The 22,381-nt window shown below is 45.6% G+C and overlaps 1 protein-coding gene across 3 annotated transcripts in view; it reads left to right on the top strand.

Annotated features, from left to right (window-relative positions):
* The window catches only part of ASB3 (ankyrin repeat and SOCS box containing 3), a 345,127-nt gene that overhangs the window by 76,830 nt on the left and 245,916 nt on the right, over positions 1-22,381 (top strand). The window lies entirely within an intron of this gene.

Genomic DNA, 22,381 nt, shown 5'->3' with positions numbered 1-22,381 from the left:
CTCAGCACTGAGCCTCCCGCCAGACACCTGACAAAACAAAGTCACATGACCACCGCAGCAGAAAACCGGCTGCAGCCTTCACTATTCCATCATGACGGAAGAAAAGTTTTTCTTCTACTCTGACAGAAAGCTGATGTGACAGGCGAGGGACACAGCGCTGGGATCGGAGGAATGGTGTTGGTTTCGGAGTTAAGTATAGAATTTTTTTATTTTTTTTTAAATATTATCCTGTATCCTGGGACCATTATTAAGGTGTTTTCCGGTAGTATATAACCCCTTTAATAGGGAATTAATATCTAGCTTTAAGGAGGTTGTATCACAAGAAGAGCTTCTATACTTTTTTAGGACATATGAATATCCCAGAGAACAGTACAGCTCTCTGGTGGACTGTCTTACTACATCAAAGTGACAGGACGGATACGCCCTTACTTACGTAGCGCTCACTAATATACAAATTAGACACACTGAATACATTTTTATGGTAAAACAATGTAACAATTAATTAGGATTGCATCAGGATAATGTTCAATTATGGAATGGCAGAAACAATGTTACAATGTTCTATGGATTCAATTAATGTAATTCATAAAGTCAATATAAATCATAGTATATAGAGAAATAACGCATCAATACATTACCGAAGTATTGTAACATCACTTCCCCACTAGAGGGACCACAGTGTCAGCGAGAAGGAGAATACTTTGGTCTTCTCACAGAAGTAGTGCGTCCACTATACCTTCTGGAGCGTCCCTAACTCGCTTAACAGGGTACCCCTTTTTTTATACACAGCTCCCACATCCTCCTCCGTCACAGCTGCGCAATATGTTTTAGCTAGCTCATCAGTTTCGTGTAGCTGCGCAGTATGTTGTTCTTTACAAAGTTAAAGTTTTACTTAGGTTTTATGATCACCCACAGCACAGTGCTTTAAGGTTCTCTTACTAAAGCCCCCGTCACATTAAGTGACTTACCAGCGATCCCGAAAACGATGCGACCTGATGAGGATCGCTGGTAAGTCGCTGGGAGGTCGCTGGTGAGATGTCACACAGTCAGACCTTACCAACGACTCAGTAACGATACAGGTCGCAGTAGCAACCTGTATAACGATCTCTGCTGTCATTGGGACCTGGTCACACAGTGTCAAACAGAGCGATGCGTCCTGCCCAGCAGGACATCGCCTTTGAAGAAAATGGTCCAGGACATTCAGCAACGACCGGCGACCTCACAGCAGGGGCCAGATCGTTGCTGGATGTCACACATTACGAGATTGCTTGTGAGATCGCTGTTGCGTCACGAAAACCGTGAATCAGCAGCGATGTTGCTAGCGATGTCGCTTAGTGAGACGTGGCCTTAACATAGCAACCCAAAGTTTGTTTGCAAGGTTTGTTTGCTATTGTCTAACATCTCAAAGTTCACTGGTATGTTGTTTTCACCAAGTTAACGTTTCATGTTCAGGCATAACGCTCTAAGATTGTAGCACATGGACAGCATGACCTCCATAATCATCTATTCTGAAGACTGGATACCTATTTTAATCCAATCACACACTCATATTTGTCTCATTTGTATCACATGGACCCAGTTCCTTCATGCGCTATGTAGTTCCTATTCATTTGAATGACTAGCATTGTAGGCTCTGCCTCCTCTTGTAGCGGTTGTGAGGGAAAAGTATGGTGAGATGGGCCTTACAGAGATTAGTATTATCATGGAGAATATGCAAATAGCCTCTCTTTTGAGAGCAAGAAAAATGTTATCTTTCGGTCTTAATCTTGACATGCTTTAAATTGGTCGTCTATCACAAGGTTTTGATGACCGAACGACCTATCCTACCTCAATTAATATCAGATGTGTGTGAATTGAACACCTCCCCCTCCCCACGATCAATGATTATAAGCTCTTGTGGGAACCAAATATAAACACATTGAACACAGTTGCAATGTGCATCTCCATTCAGTGTGTAGCTGCAGTGCCAAGTATAGCAGAACATCTCCTATTCTCTGGAAGCATCTGTGCCGGCTCCTGCAGAAGATCTCCTATCATTTTGAAGCGGCCATTGCTGGGTACTGTACAACATTTCCTATTCTGAAGTTGCCGTTACCAAGTACTGCAGTACAGCTCCTATTCTTCGCCACTAAATATTGTTTTGCAGCTATATTCATTGTGTGTACATCCGACCACCAGTGAAGCTTATAACAGCTAATCGGTGGAGAACCGGGTGTTTGAAGTCCACCAGTCTTATATTTCTGACTTATCCTCACTAGTGATGAGCGAATTGTAACTATTTGGGTTCGGATTATTCACAACAAATCCCAAAATATTCTTTTGGTATTTGCCACGAATAACAAACCTAATGCAATTCAGTGGCAAACCCGAGCATTTTTTCTTGCTGTGCCAAATACTGGAATAGTACTCTGTATTCAGTAAGCATTATCCGAACATGAATAGTTACAATTCGCCCATCACTAATCCTAACAATAAGTCAATGGTATATTTGACTGCCCTTTTAAGTTTACCAAGTAAATAACCCTCTTTAGAGAGTAAGAGAATATGATTTCTAACGGTCAGCACATACGGCAACTAATACGGAGCCAGTGGAATGCAGTAAAAAAATTGCATACCACTCGGACTAATATTACTCTATGGGGCCACTCCCATGAGCGATTTTTTTCTCAGCCCTAATCGGACCGAGAAAACAGTCGCAGCATGCATGCTGGTGCAATGCGATCCTGTTTCACTCGTACCCATTCAAGTCTATGGGGCGAGAGAAACATCGCACTGCACTCGCATTACAGCGGAGTGCAATACGATTCTTGCATCAGCCGGCAACGGAGGAGATGGGTAGATAAATCCCTCCCTCTCCTCCGCAGCGGCGGCCCTCCCCTCCGCAGCTGTGGTCTGATCGCAGGATCGGACCACAGTCGCATGACACTCGGCTCCCACTGTGTTGCGAGCGTGAGCCGAATGTCATGCGAAGACTCGCATTAATCCCCGTGTGGCCTCAGCCTAATGCTACCTATTGGAGCGATCAACTCCAAATGTTATTATTGTACCTTTTGAAGAGCCAACCATCAGGATTTTCATATATAAAGTAAAGCCGGTGCTATACTGGCGCTAGGATGCTGAATGTAATCATAGCTTTTATTCTGATGGATGTTTTATTTCAGAAATATGTGCAAGTAAAGTTCCAGCAATGCAGTGCTATTTGATTGACAAGTGCAACAGGAAGGGAATATGTGGGTGGGGTTTTGCTATCTATCCCTGCCCCTGTTTGTCTCCCTGGCCTTGGTAGATATTAGACTATATGGACTGCATTTTGAACATGTCCCTATCACGTGACAAAAATGACTTATACTTGGAAGGAGCCCATACAGTCTAGCATCTACCAAGGCCCGAAGGTAAATCAAAAAAGTCAGTGGAGCGTCTGTTAGGAGTCTCAACACAGAAACTAGCCAGATATCCCTCCGGGAAGGACCTAGCCAAGGAGTGGCTCTTTTTAGGAGACCACCATAACCACCATATTAAGTGGCCCTTTTAGTCAATATCCAACTCTTTGACAAGTTTAAAGATATGACAAGGGAAATACCAAGGCCAGGTATCCATCCACAGACAGCTGTTTCGTGGTTTCCCTTGTCATATCTTTAAACTTGTCAAAGAGTTGGATATTGACAAAATGGGCCACTTCATATGGTGGTTATGGTGGTCTCCTAAAAAGAGCCACTCCTTGGCTAGTTCCTTCCCGGAGGGATATCTGGCTAGTTTCTGTGTCGAGACTCCTAACAGAGGCTCCACAGACTTTTTTGATTTGCATATCTCCCTGGGAGCAATGCACCTAGGATTTCACTGTATTGAGCGCCCTCGTTGGCTGCCGGCAGTGTTTTCTCTGGCAGATCTCCCTCAGTGATTGTTTTGTCTTGAAGGCCAGGAAGGTAGACATGGGTGGGAATAAATATCAAAACCGACCCACATATTCCCTTCCCGTTGCACCTGTCAACAAAATAGCAGTGCATTTCTATAACTTTACTTGCACATATTTTTGAAATAAAACCTCCAATCTCAGAACAAAATCTATGCTTACATTCAGCATCCTAGTGCGAGTATAGCACCGGCTTTACTTTATATATGAAAATCCTGATTGCTGGTTCCCTTTAAGAAACAAAGGCAAACCAGAAAATACTTCAAATTGAAATTACCTCCATTTGTAAAAGTTTTTCATTGAGAGCATTACATAGCCCATAAGTCTCTTTATGCCAACTTGGTAGTCTCCTTAAGGAAAAACTTTACCCCTTAAAGTCTGTATGAGGGCCTCTTACCCAACCAACCAGTCTCCTCCTTTGCACGGACAAGAAGCAATAACCCTGGAGCAGCTGTCTGCAAATGGACATATTTTTCTTTTACAGAAGATTGTGATTTGGCTTTGTGTGCCAAGTCATGAGGCAAGGCCCTTCTAGGATTGCTATTTTCAGTAGGGGGCACTAGAGACCCTGCTTTATGCCTTTGTGAAGAGGCTATTTACTTACCGTTTTTCTAGGTAGCTTTGTATGGTCTATATTATAGTATATATTGTATTATACCACAGGGCAATTCACTCTCTACCCAGAAAAATTGCTGTAACTTCTAAAATAGACTTTCGACCAAATTACTGAAATTTGGACTGTACATACTTTTGGTTCATGAGAAGTGAGCGTGCAATGAACCTCAGCGACAGTGACAAGAAACATCCTTGTGCCGAGTGTTCTCGTTGACTTGTTGCCCCGCCGGTCGTCTCCACTACGAGATAGACTAGCTGCACGCCTTTCTGCGCGTCGGTAGTTTACTTGAGATGCTTGCATTTCACCCCTGCCGAATTTCCCAAGGCTGGTTTTACATTAGTGGTATTCTGCTGCAATGCCGGATCCGTCAGAAATACGGTTCATTACAGTTAAATGGAATCGTGGCAAGGTAAGGTTGCATGTGACCGCATGTTACCTTATCTTGCCGCGATTCCACTGTATTGAACTGTACCGCATTTCTGACGGATCCGGCATTGCGGCAGAATACCGCTGATGTCCGCGCAGCCTAAGCGAGAAACACACACTTTCACACTGTTTGCTATAGAGCATAAAAGTGCATCTCAAAAACTGTATGACCAGATCTGGCTAGCTTCACTGCCCCTGCGCTCCTCCACTGGTGCAGGCCAGCAGGACGTTGGGGCTAGCGCTCAGCTATGCTGGTGGTCCAAACTATCAATTATCAAGAGATCACTGCCCAACAACTAGTCAAAAACGAGGAGTCGGACCTATGTAAAGTTCTCAACCCATGGGGCTGTAAAGTATAGCATTGTGCTGTGCTGTACCTTATATTAGTAGATATAGAAAACAATGTCCATGCCTGGCATCATAACTTTCCCCCATCCTAAAGTATGAATATTTCAGGCTGCACCATGCATCATTAATGTGCCTTTTTTTTCCCACACAAATGGCTTGCTTGTCTTCACAGCTGCTAGTTACTTGCTGCCATTTATTTTTTAAGGCTTGCTTTAAATACATTGAGTTGCCACAGTAGGCAGCATGGTATGTAAATTTTTCTCTTCAGAAACATGGCGCGGAGTTGGCACCTGCGCATAGCGCTTATCTCCGGCGCCGTTTTTATGAAGCCCGCTGTATTTAGTATTTTGCAGGAGAGGGTGGCGCATGCACCCTCGCTTCTTCAGCTCCCGTTGTTACCGCGGGAGCGCGCGTGGTCACAACAGGACTGCAGAACAGCTGATGAGAGGATGCGTCCGAGTAATCGCGTCCTCTCATTAGCTGTTCTGCAGTCCTGTTGTGACCAGGCACGCTCCCGCGGTCACAACGGGATCTGAAGACGCGAGGGCGCATGCGCCGCCCTCTCCTGCAAAATACTAAGTACAGCGGGCTTCAGAAACAAGGCGCTGGAGATAAGCGGTGACAACTCCGCGCCATGTTTCTGAAGAGAGAAATATACATATGGCCAGAGAGAGGGAGGAACAGGGGGTGGGGATACACGTCCATAACACGTCCGGACATTAGGAGAGTGGTGCACACGTCAATCAAAAAGTGCACGAATTTTCAAACTTTATAAAGTTGGGTTTCACTGACTAAACACCCGAGCTGCCCACTAATGGTATGTACACCATGTGCATGATAGTGCCAGTACTGCACTGGCTGCACCTTATACATGAAAATCCTGATGTTTGGTTCCCTTTGAGGGATACTCAACCATACACGAAATGTATTTTGCAATAGTCTAAAGCAGTTAAATAAATGTTACTGGTTTGGAAATATATTTTCAATGGAAAACACTTGGCTTTATATTGACTTGCCTTGGATATATCCCATTACTCCATTTTTGCATGTTTTTACCTGTTCCAGGCCTCCTTTTTTGTGGCACTAGCGAAATGTTAATAATTCTGAGTCACCCTGAGACAATTTTACAGACAATTCCTCTTGTGTATAAGACTTTTTTTAGGTGGTTGTCCAGTGAAGAGAAGTTATCACCCATCTACAAGCTAGGTGGTAACTTATAGACAGTTGGAGGCCGACCACTGGGATCTGCACCGATCAGCAGAACAAGGTACTTTTATCCTTCTTAGGATGGATGTGTATGCCCGATCACCGCTCCATTCATTCTCTGTGGGACTGGGTACAAATTATGGACTATAAACTGTATGGAAGTAATATTCTGTAGGTCAATGATGTGTTTATGTGTGGCTGTGTAAGGGGGTGGTCAAGCCCCCTGAGAGAAGAAACCCCCCAGAAGAAATCACATGTTTCTAAAATGTGGTTATTAATCTTTATAGTGTGTTATAAGGATGTATTAGAGTTTTATGTGTATTGTAATGTTGTTTGGTAGTTTCACCACTAGATGTCACCCAGGAGTAGGACACTCACACTAGGAAAACTGCCTGGTAACAGAAGACAGTTGGTGATTGGCTAGGGGAAGGAGTCGGTGGCAGTTACATTTGTTTCAAAAAAACTGACCCGCACATTCTACAAGTGTGTATAGGTGCTAGCTGAAAAAACATACCAAATACAAAATGTATACAGCTGCACACTAAAATGCCATCAATGTATAGGGGAACTCTGGTACTGCATTACTGCTTTATATTTGCTATGTTTTTTCAGCTGGCATCTATACACACTTGTAGGATGTGCGGGTCATTATACTATTTCTTGGAAGTCTGAATCAAGGCCCAATCCTGCCGACTACACCAAGTGTAACGTGGTGCAGGGTGGTGGTCGTGGTCGAGGCAATCATCTGCAGCACCCCGGAACGCCACATGAAAATGGAGGTCCTGGCTGGGTGTGTGGTGTTGCACTCCGCAGGTGATACGTCTTTGCAGGCCGCATGTTGCCGATAGTTTTGGCCGGCCAGAACCGGATGGTACACAGTTCATTGAGGCTGTGGGTGTATTGAGACTGAACCCAGCAGCATAGAATGCTTCTTTTTGGATGCAGGTGTAATGCAGTGCATTAAGGATCTGTTTGATCCAAAGGACAGCTAGATATAGTGTACATTGACCTGTTTTATATCAATTTTTATATACACGTGCAAAAAAGAGGACTAATTTAGTTTTTACAATTGATCTCAAGGAATAGGTTAGTTGTGCACACGCAGATGTGACCCTGCTATTGGAGAAATTTGTTACTGTCACACACCCCTGAGATTTTTTGCTGGATGACACAGAGCATGTGTTGTCATTATAGACATGTTTTGTTGCATGAGACTGGTGTTTGTTTTTATTATACATACATTTATTAAAGGGTATGTTTTAAACCTGTGTTAAGGTATAAGGTACTATTCTCGGTGTATGATAGCAACTATTGACACCTACGATCGCTGTGTTCCGATTGGTGTGTTAAAAAGGTAGCCTTTTCCTTATTTTACCCATCTAGATGCAACTGTCGCGATTGGAAGCGGCATCTTGAGGGCTGCATTGGCTCTGATAGGTTACAAAGCCAATTGGGACCAATGTTCCATGTGTCAGCTGTTGTATACAGCAATCACTCACCTGGGTCATTTTCGTGTGTCGGGGGTGCTATCCACTTCATCCTCAGTGCCATGAAAAAAGTCGCTGATTATCAAGGCCCTTAATGACTGCCATAAAATGGTATATTGGTGTGCATTAAAGGGTAAGAGTTGTCATTTCTGTATGATGTAGTAACATCTTTAATTGTATTCTAAGCATGAGAACACTTACCCTTCACTTTACATGTTTATGAGAAAACATAAGCCACAATGTGTGTAATGACTATATAAAATATTCTCATATTCTCTCCTCACAGTGTTGTGTATATTCTGCAGTATAGTAAAGATCCATAGAAGCTCAGGTACACAGGAACATATTATTCACTGACTTATTTATTAACTTCTTTCTAGGTGGGTAATGTAGAAGTTCTCATTGGAAGTCAGGACAATAATCTTAAAATATGTAATAATCATGACAGATGGTCCTTAACTCACTTAGAGTTGATGTTCAGCATTCAGGAGAGGAAAAACCCCCAGTGGAGGAAACCTCTAGGGAACCATAGCTGAAGGACTGCCCTTCCCTTAGGCTGTGAATTTCCATTGATGAAAGCAGAGTCCAAGAGCCTGGAGTCTGCCTCATGGTGCACTAGGAAACTCATCTATTCCATGAGTTCATCTAGCTGCGGAAAATCCAGTAAATATCACATCGATTTATGATTACAGAGACCGAGCCCGGAATCTGCCTCGAGGTGCAGTAGGAAACTCACTTATTCCATGAGTGCGTCTAGCTGCGGAAAGTCCAGTAAATGTATCCTACAGAGACTGAGCCCAGAATCTGCCTTGTGGTGCAGTAGGAAACTCACTTATTCCATGAGTGCGTCTAGCTGCGGAAAGTCCAGTAAATGTATCCTACAGAGACTGAGCCCAGAATCTGCCTTGTGGTGTGCAGTAGGAAACTCACTTATTCCATGAGTGCGTCTAGCTGCGGAAAGTCCAATAAATGTATCCTACAGAGACTGAGCCCAGAATCTGCCTTGTGGTGCAGTAGGAAACTCACTTATTCCATAAGTGCGTCTAGCTGCAGAAAGTCCAATAAATGTATCCTACAGAGACTGAGCCCAGAATCTGTCTTGTGGTGCAGTAGGAAACTCACTTATTCCATGAGTGCGTCTAGCTGCGGAAAGTCCAGTAAATGTCGTATCCTTTGGTGAGAACAGAGACCGAGCCCGGAATCTGCCTTTTGGTACAGTGGGAAACGCACTGTGCTCACCTACGCTGTAGATAAGCTCTCATCTACAATATATATGACACAAAATTAGTAAGACAGTAAAAATGAGTATAATGAGTATATGTATATAGTGAGAGATTATAATGGGTGGGGCAGCTGGAGGAGTTTACGTGTCGTTCATTATGTTTTTAGATTATATTTCAGCAAAATGCACAATACAGTCATGTAAAAATACCATAGACATCATCCCAGAAAAATTCTACCCGCTGTTCTGTCCCCTATCAGTGCTGCTGTAATAGGAATAGTATCCTGCCTCTTACATTTTGGTCATTGTATTATTGTAATACTTTTGACAAAAAATCCCTCCAGCACCTGTTTCCTATAACCCCTTAAGAAATCTGTGACAGCGAAACGACTGTCGGTGTTAAAGTGGTGACCGAGCATTTCTGTTATTACAGCATTTCTAAATCTACTTTGCTGTATCCTGACTTTTTGTTGTTAGTTTTGTGCCTTAATATGGCATAGATTTGGTACAAGCACTTTTTTGTGGTATCTAGTGGTAAATTTGATTGTGAATATTGAACAGTTTTTCTAACTTGCTATCATCTGTTTTTATTGATTAGATTTGCACTTTAAGCCAGTATTCTGTATAAGCACAATATAATTATGAATTACTATCTTATTGTATTTGCCATGACCACCAACTCTCGTTTGTTATTGTTTTTAATTTGTGTTAGTTACTGTATTTTTCGGTTTATAAGATGCCCCTGATTATAAGACGCACCCCAAATTTAGAGGAGGAAAATAGGAAAAAATAATTTGTAATGTTAAAATGAGGGTCCGTCTTATAATCCTAGTGAGTCTAAATCCTAATGCTTACCAGGGGGGAGCGTGTTACGAACCGGCGCCGCCATATCCGCAAGCAGCCTGCTGCGGTTCCTGTTGCGCCCAGGCGCCGGCTGCCGTTCTTGGCCGTGCCTCGGGTGGTCCAGTTGGCTGTTCCTTCCACCATGTCTAAGTGTGGAGAGGCGGCTAGTGCGCATGCGTGCGCCGATTTACCCCAGCCAGAGTTTAAGCCCGGTGTTTTGCCTAGTGAGCATGCTCAGCCTGTTTGTGTTATGTCTGAGACTAAGTCCTCAGTTCAGGCTACTGAGCATGCTCAAACTGATAGTCTGCTTTCTAAGCCTGTGGCTCAGGCTACTGAGCATGCTCAGGCACTTAGTGCATCAGAGGCTAGGTCCGGTAAGGACCTCACTGAGCATGTCCGTGAGGTGGCAGGTCCTGATAGGGCAGAGGGTGTCAGGTGTCCTGATGACGTGGCAACTCCGGACTGGCTCACAGAGGCCCGCCCCTATGATCTGGCACCTCAGTATTGGTCGTCAGACGATGACTGGTGAAGTGTTTGGGGCGTGGCTGCCATGAGGTCATCAATGACGTGGCGGTTCCGGATAGGTCGCATGTGACGTCACTGATGACATGGCACTCTGCTATTGGACCTTGGTGGTTCCACCCTGGGTTTGGGGCGGACCCAGGTTATAAAAGGGGCTGGAGACAACATGGAGGTGCGCAGTCTTCACTTTTGCTCAGTCAGAGCACACCTCCATGTTAGAGCTTCATTGCGGCATAAGCCTATGTTGGGAAGCGGTAGGTAGGGTTAGGCGAACGGTGCCTGTCACGCCAAGATTCGTGGCTCGGCACATCAGGGTCAGGCGCCGTGCTTCCCTCCTGCCGTTCCAGTCTTGCTATAGCAGCCCAGTGGCGTTAACTGGGCTGCGGCTGCTGTGCTTCCTGTCCGATTGTGCCCCCTACGCACACGGACAACGCACCTGCTGCGCCACCTACCTGTCTGATTGTGCCCCCTACGCACACGGACAACGCACCTGCTGCGCCACCTGTCCGATTGTGCCCCCTACGCACACGGACAACGCACCTGCTGCGCCACCTGTCCGGTTGTGCTACCTACGCGCACGGACAGCGTACTCCAGGACCCCTGTGGAGTTAACAGGGTGTTCCTTATTTTCCTCGGCTTCCCGGTCAACGCTACTGGTGTACCCATCTGGCCTGACGTGTCCTACACACACGTGGCCAGTCGAGAGGTGGCCAGAAACGCTAATCTTTGGACCGCTCGGCCTGACGTGTCCTACACACGTGGCCGACAGGGCGCTTTCGTGGCGGTCTTCCGGTCAACGCTACCTGGTTACCACCCAGCCTGACGTGTTTCCTGCACACGTGGTTGGTGTAGCGCTAGGTGCACCAAAACGCTAATCGGGTTGTCGTCCGGTCTGACGTGTCCCAACACACGTGACCGGTTCCCAGAGTTCCTGGGTTATCTCAGAGCAGTCCAGCTCTATAGTCTCCGCCTAACCCTCAGGTGCCAGCAGCTCCTTTGTCATCTGGAGCACGGTGGGCCCCGACTGGCGATTAGGATATATACCCCCTGGTCCTAATCTGCCGGTCCCCCCGTAACAGTAAGACTGCGCCAGGGTCTGGCTGGCATGGCGGAGATGGAGCAACTACGTCAGTTCATGCTGCAGCTTGATGCCAGAGTGAGGTCTCTGGAGAAGTCTGCTCTTGCTGCTGATATGGATGATGTGGTGGCTCAAGCGGCTGCAATGGTGTCAGTCACCAAGCCTACTCCAACCCTCCCTCACCTCTCGCTGCCCAACAAGTTTACGGGGAACAGCAAGGCATGTAGGGGATTCGTGAACCAGTGCTCAGTCCATCTAGAGCTGTTGGCTGCACGGTTTCCTACAGAGAGGTCGAAGGTGGGGTTTATCATCTCCTTGCTCTCTGATAGAGCACTGGAGTGGGCTACACCTCTGTGGGAGAGGAATGACCCCGTAGTACAGGACTCTAAGGAGTTTTTGGAGTCCTTGCGACAAGTGTTCCTGGGGCCTCAGGTCACTCACGACTCGGCCCTACAGCTACTGACTTTGGAGCAGGGGCGTACCTCCTCAAGTCAATATGCTGTGAGTTTCAGGACACTTGCTGCAGAACTGGGGTGGTCAGAGAGGACTCTCATTCCACTGTTCTGGAGGGGATTAGCCTCGCACGTGAAAGACGCATTAGCGTCGCGTGAGATACCAACTACCCTTGAGGGCCTCATGTCTCTGGCTACCCGCATTGACCTGCGGACCTCCGAACGTCAGCTGGAGCGCAGGTTAGAGGGTCGTTCAGCCACTGTAGTGGTCTCTCCTACTGCACCTCCCTTAGAGGACATCTCTGTCCCTATGGACATCGCTAGGGTTGGTGTTGCTAGGTCTTTGAGTCGCAAGGGCATTTCCTGTTTCGCTTGTGGGCAGTATGGTCATTATGCCAACCGTTGCCCAAAGCGTCAGGGTAAGAGACCGCGATTGGTGACCATAGCTGAAGGTAGACTGGACTCTGCGTCATCCATTAGGGTGACGTTTCCCGCGTCAATTTCCTTTAAGGGGTCAACATGGTCCACAAGGGCAAGTGTGGACACAGGTGCTGGGGATAGTTTCATCTCCTCCTCTTTTGCCCGGCGGCATGCCATCCCACTGGTGCAAATGCCAAGGCCAGTGAGAGTCCGTGTATTGGATGGGTCCTTGTTGCCCAAGGTAATTCACCAGCGGACAGTGCCCATTACCCTTGCCATGTCATCTGGGCATAGAGAGACCATTTCATTTCTGGTTCTCCCTAAGGGTGCAGATGATATTCTGCTAGGTATTCCTTGGTTGAAGCAACATTCCCCACATATCAACTGGTCGTCTGGGGTGATTACGCGGTGGAGCGAGTCTTGTAGCTCCCACTGCATGTCTCCATCTTCCGCCCGTCGCTCAGTGGTATCTGTGGCGACTATAGACCATTCAAGTGGGAGGGCCGCTAGAGGGGGGGGTATTGTTACGAACCGGCGCCGCCATATCCGCAAGCAGCCTGCTGCGGTTCCTGTTGCGCCCAGGCGCCGGCTGCCGTTCTTGGCCGTGCCTCGGGTGGTCCAGTTGGCTGTTCCTTCCACCATGTCTAAGTGTGGAGAGGCGGCTAGTGCGCATGCGTGCGCCGATTTACCCCAGCCAGAGTTTAAGCCCGGTGTTTTGCCTAGTGAGCATGCTCAGCCTGTTTGTGTTATGTCTGAGACTAAGTCCTCAGTTCAGGCTACTGAGCATGCTCAAACTGATAGTCTGCTTTCTAAGCCTGTGGCTCAGGCTACTGAGCATGCTCAGGCACTTAGTGCATCAGAGGCTAGGTCCGGTAAGGACCTCACTGAGCATGTCCGTGAGGTGGCAGGTCCTGATAGGGCAGAGGGTGTCAGGTGTCCTGATGACGTGGCAACTCCGGACTGGCTCACAGAGGCCCGCCCCTATGATCTGGCACCTCAGTATTGGTCGTCAGACGATGACTGGTGAAGTGTTTGGGGCGTGGCTGCCATGAGGTCATCAATGACGTGGCGGTTCCGGATAGGTCGCATGTGACGTCACTGATGACATGGCACTCTGCTATTGGACCTTGGTGGTTCCACCCTGGGTTTGGGGCGGACCCAGGTTATAAAAGGGGCTGGAGACAACATGGAGGTGCGCAGTCTTCACTTTTGCTCAGTCAGAGCACACCTCCATGTTAGAGCTTCATTGCGGCATAAGCCTATGTTGGGAAGCGGTAGGTAGGGTTAGGCGAACGGTGCCTGTCACGCCAAGATTCGTGGCTCGGCACATCAGGGTCAGGCGCCGTGCTTCCCTCCTGCCGTTCCAGTCTTGCTATAGCAGCTCAGTGGCGTTAACTGGGCTGCGGCTGCTGTGCTTCCTGTCCGATTGTGCCCCCTACGCACACGGACAACGCACCTGCTGCGCCACCTACCTGTCTGATTGTGCCCCCTACGCACACGGACAACGCACCTGCTGCGCCACCTGTCCGATTGTGCCCCCTACGCACACGGACAACGCACCTGCTGCGCCACCTGTCCGGTTGTGCTACCTACGCGCACGGACAGCGTACTCCAGGACCCCTGTGGAGTTAACAGGGTGTTCCTTATTTTCCTCGGCTTCCCGGTCAACGCTACTGGTGTACCCATCTGGCCTGACGTGTCCTACACACACGTGGCCAGTCGAGAGGTGGCCAGAAACGCTAATCGGAGGACCGCTCGGCCTGACGTGTCCTACACACGTGGCCGACAGGGCGCTTTCGTGGCGGTCTTCCGGTCAACGCTACCTGGTTACCACCCAGCCTGACGTGTTTCCTGCACACGTGGTTGGTGTAGCGCTAGGTGCACCAAAACGCTAATCGGGTTGTCGTCCGGTCTGACGTGTCCCAACACACGTGACCGGTTCCCAGAGTTCCTGGGTTATCTCAGAGCAGTCCAGCTCTATAGTCTCCGCCTAACCCTCAGGTGCCAGCAGCTCCTTTGTCATCTGGAGCACGGTGGGCCCCGACTGGCGATTAGGATATATACCCCCTGGTCCTAATCTGCCGGTCCCCCCGTAACAGAGCGGCAGTAGTGGAAAGGCTGAGGAAGGTCACAGGAGGCAGACTTGGTGATGCTGCTGGCTCAGAGGTGGGGGTGTTGCGGCTCAGGAGGGTCAGTAGATGAAGGGTCGGCAATACTGCAAGCTTGGGGATGTCGCAGCAGCGGGTGCCATTGATCTGCCTTCGGGTATCACTGCTGTGGAGCGACTCAGGAGGGTCACAGGACAGGGTGTCGCGGCTACGGTGTTCACCTGATCTGACTGCGGTCTCGAATAGCCCGCAGTTGCCGGCCTGGACTTCAAGAAAATGGCAGCGAGATGGCGCGTGCGCAGGAAGGCCTCCGCGGCCATTTTCTTGAAGTCCATCCATCACGTTAACCGACAGCAATTCAATGGAGCCCGCAGTCAGATCAGGTGCTCGCCGCTGCTGCGACACCCCATCCTGTGACCGCCCTGAGCCGCTACACTGCAGTGACATCCTCCACCACCGCCGATCCGGTAAACCATGTCCGGTTTGTAAAACGCAACCCCCATTTTACCCCCAGTGCGTCTTACAATCCGGAAAATATGGTATGTGATCAGCAATTTTTATTATGCATTGTGATTTAATGAAGATGATTTATATTGTTAGTTATACTCGCGATATCTGATGTCATTGGATATAATTGTAAACATATTATTGTGATTATATTCATGGATGGATTTACATGGCAGATGTTTAATGAAATCATGTAATTTAGAAGAACAGCTGTTTTATATGGCACTGACTACTCTTTTTATGAAGGGGAAGAAAAAACCTAACTTACCATCAGTTGTGAGAGGTCCAATTTCTCATTTGGGCTCCTATTAATGGCTGCATGACCGGGGCCTCGGCTACAGATGTTGCAGTTTTGGAAGACCTTTCTCTTTTCGGCTTCAGGTCTATGATGAGCAGCACAATTTACAATACGTGTTCCATCCTCTTGTTTTTCTGTAAGGTGGAAGTTTAAAATTAGTAGTATTAAAAATAAAGCTTCTTTGTTTATTAAGCAGTATAAATATTTTACAGGTTTTTATAACTTCTAAAAGGTACAGTAAAAATAGAGGGACCAAACCACTAGCATTACCTCTATAGATTGGGCTTATTCACCTCCCTGTTTCTTTTTAGAGGGTTGTTTTTTATTAGGCAGTTTTTCTATTAAATATCTAATATATAAAGCTGAGTGTATGTATGTGTGTGTATGTCCGCTAAAGGAATCCGCACAGTCGCATTTACAATCACAAAATTTTGCACAGACACCCCATGTGACTCAGGGAATGTCATAGACTATGTTTTGACAGAAAAGATTAACCCCGTGCTTTACAGTTACTCTTCAAAAAAACTGCCTATTAAAGTCAATGGAGCTGCAAGCTAAAGGCTATTAATAGCAGCTGTGATTTTTTGCTATAGGAACAAAGGAAATTGTATAAGAATCTTCTATGTGAGGTAATATGATGTCAGTAGGGAGACGGATAGAGACAGACTGAGAGACAGACTGACTGGCACAGACCAGGAAAGAGACAGAGACAAACAGACAGAGAAAGATAGGGGGAAAAAAGCCAGACAGAAAGACATACGGGGAAAGAGAGAGACAGACAGACAGAGGCAGACTGGGAAAGAGACAAACAGACAGAGATAGACGGGGAAAAAAGGAAGAGAGACAGAGAAAGAGACAGAGACAGACAGGGGAAAGAGGCAGACAGGGGAAAGAGGCAGACAGGGGAAAGAGGCAGACAGGGGAAAGAGGCAGACAGGGGAAGATACACAGAGAGACACAGACAAAGACATACAGAGACAGACCTAGAAACGAGACAGACAGACAGAGGCAGACTGGGAAAGAGACAAACAGACAGAGATAGACGGGGAAAAAAGGAAGAGAGACAGAGAAAGAGACAGAGACAGACAGGGGAAAGAGGCAGACAGGGGAAAGAGGCAGACAGGGGAAAGAGGCAGACAGGGGAAGATACACAGAGAGACACAGACAAAGACATACAGAGACAGACCTAGAAACGAGACAGACAGACAGAGGCAGACTGGGAAAGAGACAAACAGACAGAGATAGACAGGGAAAAAAGGAAGAGAGAGAGACAGACAGGGGAAAGAGGCAGACGGGGGAAAGAGGCAGACGGGGGAAAGAGGCAGACGGGGGAAAGAGGCAGACGGGGGAAAGAGGCAGACGGGGGAAAGAGGCAGACGGGGGAAGATACACAGAGAGACACAGACAAAGACATACAGAGACAGACCTAGAAACGAGACAGACTGGGAACGAGACAGGCAGGGAACGAGACTGACAGACAGACATAGAGTGAGAGATAGACACAGAGATAGTGAGAGGCAGAGAGTTAGATAGACAGAGAGATAGACACAGACAGACATGGATAGAGATAGAGACACACATGGATAGGGACAGACAGACAGAACCAGAGACAAACAGACAGAGACTGGGAGAGAGACAGAGAGACAGTTACTATCACGGGCAATGCCCGGGTAGTACAGCTAGTATGTCATAAACACCTGAGAACTTACTGTTAGAGGAGACGATCACATCCTTATCTAGGTTCCTATTGATGACTACATCATTTGGTTTAGGCGTAGAGATGCTGGTGTTTACGAAGACATCTCTATTTTCAGCCATGGGTCTATGATAAGCAGCATCATTTACAATTCTTATTTTATCCTCTTGTTTTCCTGTAAGGTGGAAGTTTGAAATTAGTAAATAAAGTTACAGCTTTAATGTTTATTAACCTCTTCACGACCGGCCGATTTTTCGCTTTCCGTTTTTTTTTTCGCCAGTCTTCTGAGAGACGTAACTTTTTTGTTTTTCAGTCAACATGGTCTTGTGAGGGCTCATTTTTTGCGGAACGAGCTGTACTTTTAAATGAAACCATAAGTTTTACCATATAGTGTACTGGAAAACTGCAAAAAAAATTCCAAGTGTGTGTGTGTGTGTATGTGTGTGTGTGTGTGTGTGTATATGTCCGGAATTGGCATCTGCACCGTTGCAGCTACAGCCACAAAATTTTGCACACTCACACATCTGGACCCCGAGAGCATCATAAGCTATGTTGTGAGGAGAAATTTTAACTCCGCGCGTTCCAATTTACCCATCAAATTTGCCACTATCTACATAATGGGGAAAAAGTGAAACGAAAAGTGTATCCACATCGTCGCATTTACAATCACGAAATTTTGCACAGACACCTCATGTGACCCAGGGAACGTCATAGACTATGTTTTGACAGGAAAATTTAACCCCCGCGCTTTACAGTTACTCGCCAAACAAAATGCCTCCATTAAAGTAAATGGAGCCTGGAACTACAGGTTATTAGTAGGAGCTGTGTTTGGTTGCTATAGGAACAAAAGACATTCATAGTATAAGAAGCTTATATGTGAGGTAATAAGATGTCGGTGGGGAGACGGATAGAGAAAGACAGACAGAGACAGACGGTGAAAGAGTCATACAGAGACAGACGGTGAAAGAGACAGACGGGGAAAGAGACAGACAGACATGCAGACAGGGACAGAGACAGGCAGACAGGGAAGGAGGAGACAGCCAGAGAGACAGACAAAGATAGATGTGGAAAGACACAGACCTTGATAGAGACGGACGGGGAAAGAGACAGACCTGGGAAAGAGACAGACCTAGAAAGAGACAGATTGGGAAATAGAGAGATGGAGACAAACAAAAAAACAAAAAATAGACAGACAGAGACAGGCAGACTGGGAAAGAGACAGACGGGGAAAGAGACAGACGGGGCACATTACTTGGCAATTTAGTTAAATCTGTGTAGAATATCTGTGGTGTTGAAATATATGTTGTGAAATGCTTCTATTAGCTTAGTTTTTGCCTTTTAATAATGACATTTCTATCTATTTGTTTTGTGGTTATTGTGTGCAGAATAATTTTTTCTTAATACATTCTATTTTGTTAACAACAGTTATTAACCTGGGCGAAGCCGGGTAGTACAGCTAGTATGTCATAAACGCCTGAGAACTTACTGTCAGAGGAGATAATCACATCCTTATATAGGTTCCTATTGATGACTACATCATTGGGTTTAGGCGTAGAGATGCTGGTGTTTTCGAGGACATCTCTATTTTCAGCCATAGGTCTTTGATGAGCATCATCATTTACAATTCTTATTTCATCCTCTTGTTTTCCTGTAAGGTGGAAGTGTGAAATTAGTAAATAAAGTTAAAGCTACCTCTATGTGAAGGTTTATTCACCTTCATGCTCCTTTTAGACATTTTTTTTTTATTAGGTAGTTTTTCTATTATATATATATACAGTGCCTACAAGTAGTATTCAACCCCCTGCAGATTTAGCAGGTTTACACATTCGGAATTAACTTGCCATTGTGACATTTGGACTGTAGATCAGCCTGGAAGTGTGAAATGCACTGCAGCAAAAAAGAATGTTATTTCTTTTTTTTTTTTTTAAATTGTGAAAAGTTTATTCAGAGGGTCATTTATTATTCAACCCCTCAAACCACCAGAATTCTGTTTGGTTCCCCTAAAGTATTAAGAAGTATTTCAGGCACAAAGAACAATGAGCTTCACATGTTTGGATTAATTAACTCTTTTTCCAGCCTTTTCTGAGTAATTAAGACCCTCCCCAAACTTGTGAGCAGCACTCATACTTGGTCAACATGGGAAAGACAAAGGAGCCTTCCAAGGCCATCAGAGACAAGATCGTGGAGGGTCACAAGGCTGGCAAGGGGTACAAAACCCTTTCCAAGGAGTTTGGCCCACCTGTCTCCACTGTTGGGAGCATCATCCGGAAGTGGAAGGCTTATGGAACTACTGTTAGCCTTCCACGGCCTGGACAGCCTTTGAAAGTTTCCACCCGTGCCGAGGCCAGGCTTGTCCGAAGAGTCAAGGCTAACCCAAGGACAACAAGGAAGGAGCTCCGGTAAGATCTCATGGCAGTGGGGAGATTGGTTTCAGTCAATACCATAAGTAACGTACTCGACCGCAGTGGTCTCCGTTCCAGACGAGCCCGTAAGGTACCTTTTACTTTCAAAGCGTCATGTCAAGGCTCGTCTACAGTTTGCTCATGATCACTCGGAGGACTCTGAGACAGACTGGTTCAAGGTTCTCTGGTCTGATGAGACCAAGATCAAGATCTTTGGTGCCAACCATACAGTGACGTTTGGAGACTGGATGGCACTGCATACGACTCCAAGAATACCATCCCTACAGTCAAGCATGGTGGTGGCAGCATCGTGCTGTGGGGCTGTTTCTCAGCCAAGGGGCCTGGCCATCTGGTCCACATCCATGGGAAGATGGATAGCACGGCCTACCTGGAGATTTTGGCCAAGAACCGCCGCTCCTCCATCAAGGATCTTAAGATGGGTCGTCATTTCATCTTCCAACAAGACAACGACCCAAAGCACACAGCCAAGAAAACCAAGGCCTGGTTCAAGAGGGAAAAAATCAAGGTATTGCAGTGGCCTAGTCAGTCTCCTGACCTTAACCCAATTGAAAACTTGTGGAAGGAGCTCAAGGTTAAAGTCCACATGAGACACCCAAAGAACCTAGATAACTTGGAGAAGATCTGCATGGAGGAGTGGGCCAAGATAACTCCAGAGACCTCTGCCGGCCTGATCAGGTCTTATAAAAGACGATTATTAGCTGTAATTGCAAACAAGGGTTATTCAACAAAATAATAAATTTAGGGGTTGAATAATAATTGACCCACACTTTTATGTTGAAAATTTATTAAAATTTAACTGAGCAACATAACTTGTTGGTTTGTAAGATTTATGCATCTGTTAATAAATCCTGCTCTTGCTTGAAGTTTGCAGGCTCTAACTTATTTGCATCTTATCAAACCTGCTAAATCTGCAGGGGGTTGAAGACTACTTGTAGGCACTGTATGTATATATATATATATATATATATATATATATATATATATATATATATATATATATAATTTAAAATTATATTAAATATATCTCATAAACGCCTGAGAACTTACTGTCAGAGGAGATGTTCACATTATCATCTTTGTCCATTTTGATTATCACATGATCGGGGACAGGCAAAGAGATGTTGATTTTTTTGAGGTCATCTCTCTTTTCATCTACGAGTCCATGAGGAGCATCATCATTTACATTAGTGATTTTATCCTCTTGTTCTTCTGTAACACAAACATTAAAATCAGCAATTCAAGAGTAAAAACTTCCATATTTTCCTTTTAGGTTACTTACTTTATGTCTCTGTTTCTTTCACTGTAAAGATCTAATATGAGATTCTTTTTTTTCTCTATATGTTTCTTATTTATTTTAATCATATTTCATATATTAACCCCTTTACCACCTGGCAATTTTCCTTTTTTTGTTTTGTTTGCTCCTGTTTTTCCAAGAGCCATAAGTCTTTTACTTTTCTGTCAATATAGCCTTATGAGGGCTTTTTTTATGTGGAACAAGTTGTACTTTTGATTGACACCATTCATTCTGCCCCATATTGTACTGGAAAATGGGAAAAAAAAGTGCGGTAAGTTGCAAAAAAAGTGCAATTGCACAATTGTTTGTTTTTTTTCTTTTTTTTATTTACCATGTTCACTATATGGTAAAACTGACCTGGTAATATGATTCCCCAAGTCAGTACAAGTTTGTAGATACCAAACATGTATAGTTTTACTGTTATATAAGTTCTGAAAAAAATTCAGAATTTGGTAAAAAAAAAAAAAAAAAAAATTGTGCTTTTGTCACCATTTTCCGATACCTGTAATGTAGTGTTCACATTTGTCGGGGTCTGGAGCTAAGTGATGGCTTATTTTTTGCGCTTTGCATCTTATTTTTTGCATCAACTGACCCGCGACTGTCATGACAACCCATTAACTCCCCATCATGATGTCACAGGGCCGCCAGTGGCGGTAGGGAACAGTGCAATCTCCGACAAAGTGCGATCTAACTAGTAAAAAGGGGCCTGATAGCAGCACATGTCTGCTGATCAGATCAGCGCGAGCGCGCATTACACTGACAGTTACGACCTAGGTATGTCCTAGGTTGTAAAGGGGTTAAAAGAGACAGTTCAAAATGTCACTGTAATTATACAGAATTACTTTTTTTAAATCAGATACTTTTTTATTAAAACAGAATACATATAACAGAATAACAAATCGGCATCCAAATTAAGTTTATCACATCTATTACCCCTTTAACTCCCCCACCCCGGCAGCAACACTTCTCCCCGATACTACATCCCATTTAGTACACACTTAGAATACCCTCCAACTGCAGTATAGCAACCATCCCGTTCATCCCGACGTTCAGGAGGAACAACTAGTAACACAAATAAAACAAATCACACACATCAGGGGTCTCCGACGGCTATCTCGATCCAAGAACAGTTTACTGGTCCATCACTCGTCCTATTCACATTGCAGCCAAGGAGACCATAGCTTCTCAAACATTGTAACATTCCCCCTTCTTTCATACACTCCCTATTCCAGCTAAAGAGTACATTTCACCCTTATAATGTACTCTCCCCTGGTCGGGGAGTCTTTTTTAATCCAGGATTTGGCGATTAGCCTTCTTGCCGTATACAGCAGTCTAGCAATGGCAATTTTCATAGTATTTTCCACCCCATGCGCCTCAACATATCCCAATATGCATAGCAATGGTTCCCAGGGAAGGACACACCCATATGTTCTTCCTATCTTGTGGATAACCTTAGTCCAAAAGGAGACCAATCTCGGACAAGACCACATCATATGAAAAATACCTGCGTCAGATCCCTGACACC

The sequence above is a fragment of the Anomaloglossus baeobatrachus genome, chromosome 3, assembly GCF_048569485.1.
Source record: "Anomaloglossus baeobatrachus isolate aAnoBae1 chromosome 3, aAnoBae1.hap1, whole genome shotgun sequence".
In the NCBI taxonomy this organism is placed as follows: Eukaryota; Metazoa; Chordata; class Amphibia; order Anura; family Aromobatidae; genus Anomaloglossus; species Anomaloglossus baeobatrachus.
This window is presented reverse-complemented; position numbering and strand designations above follow the sequence as displayed.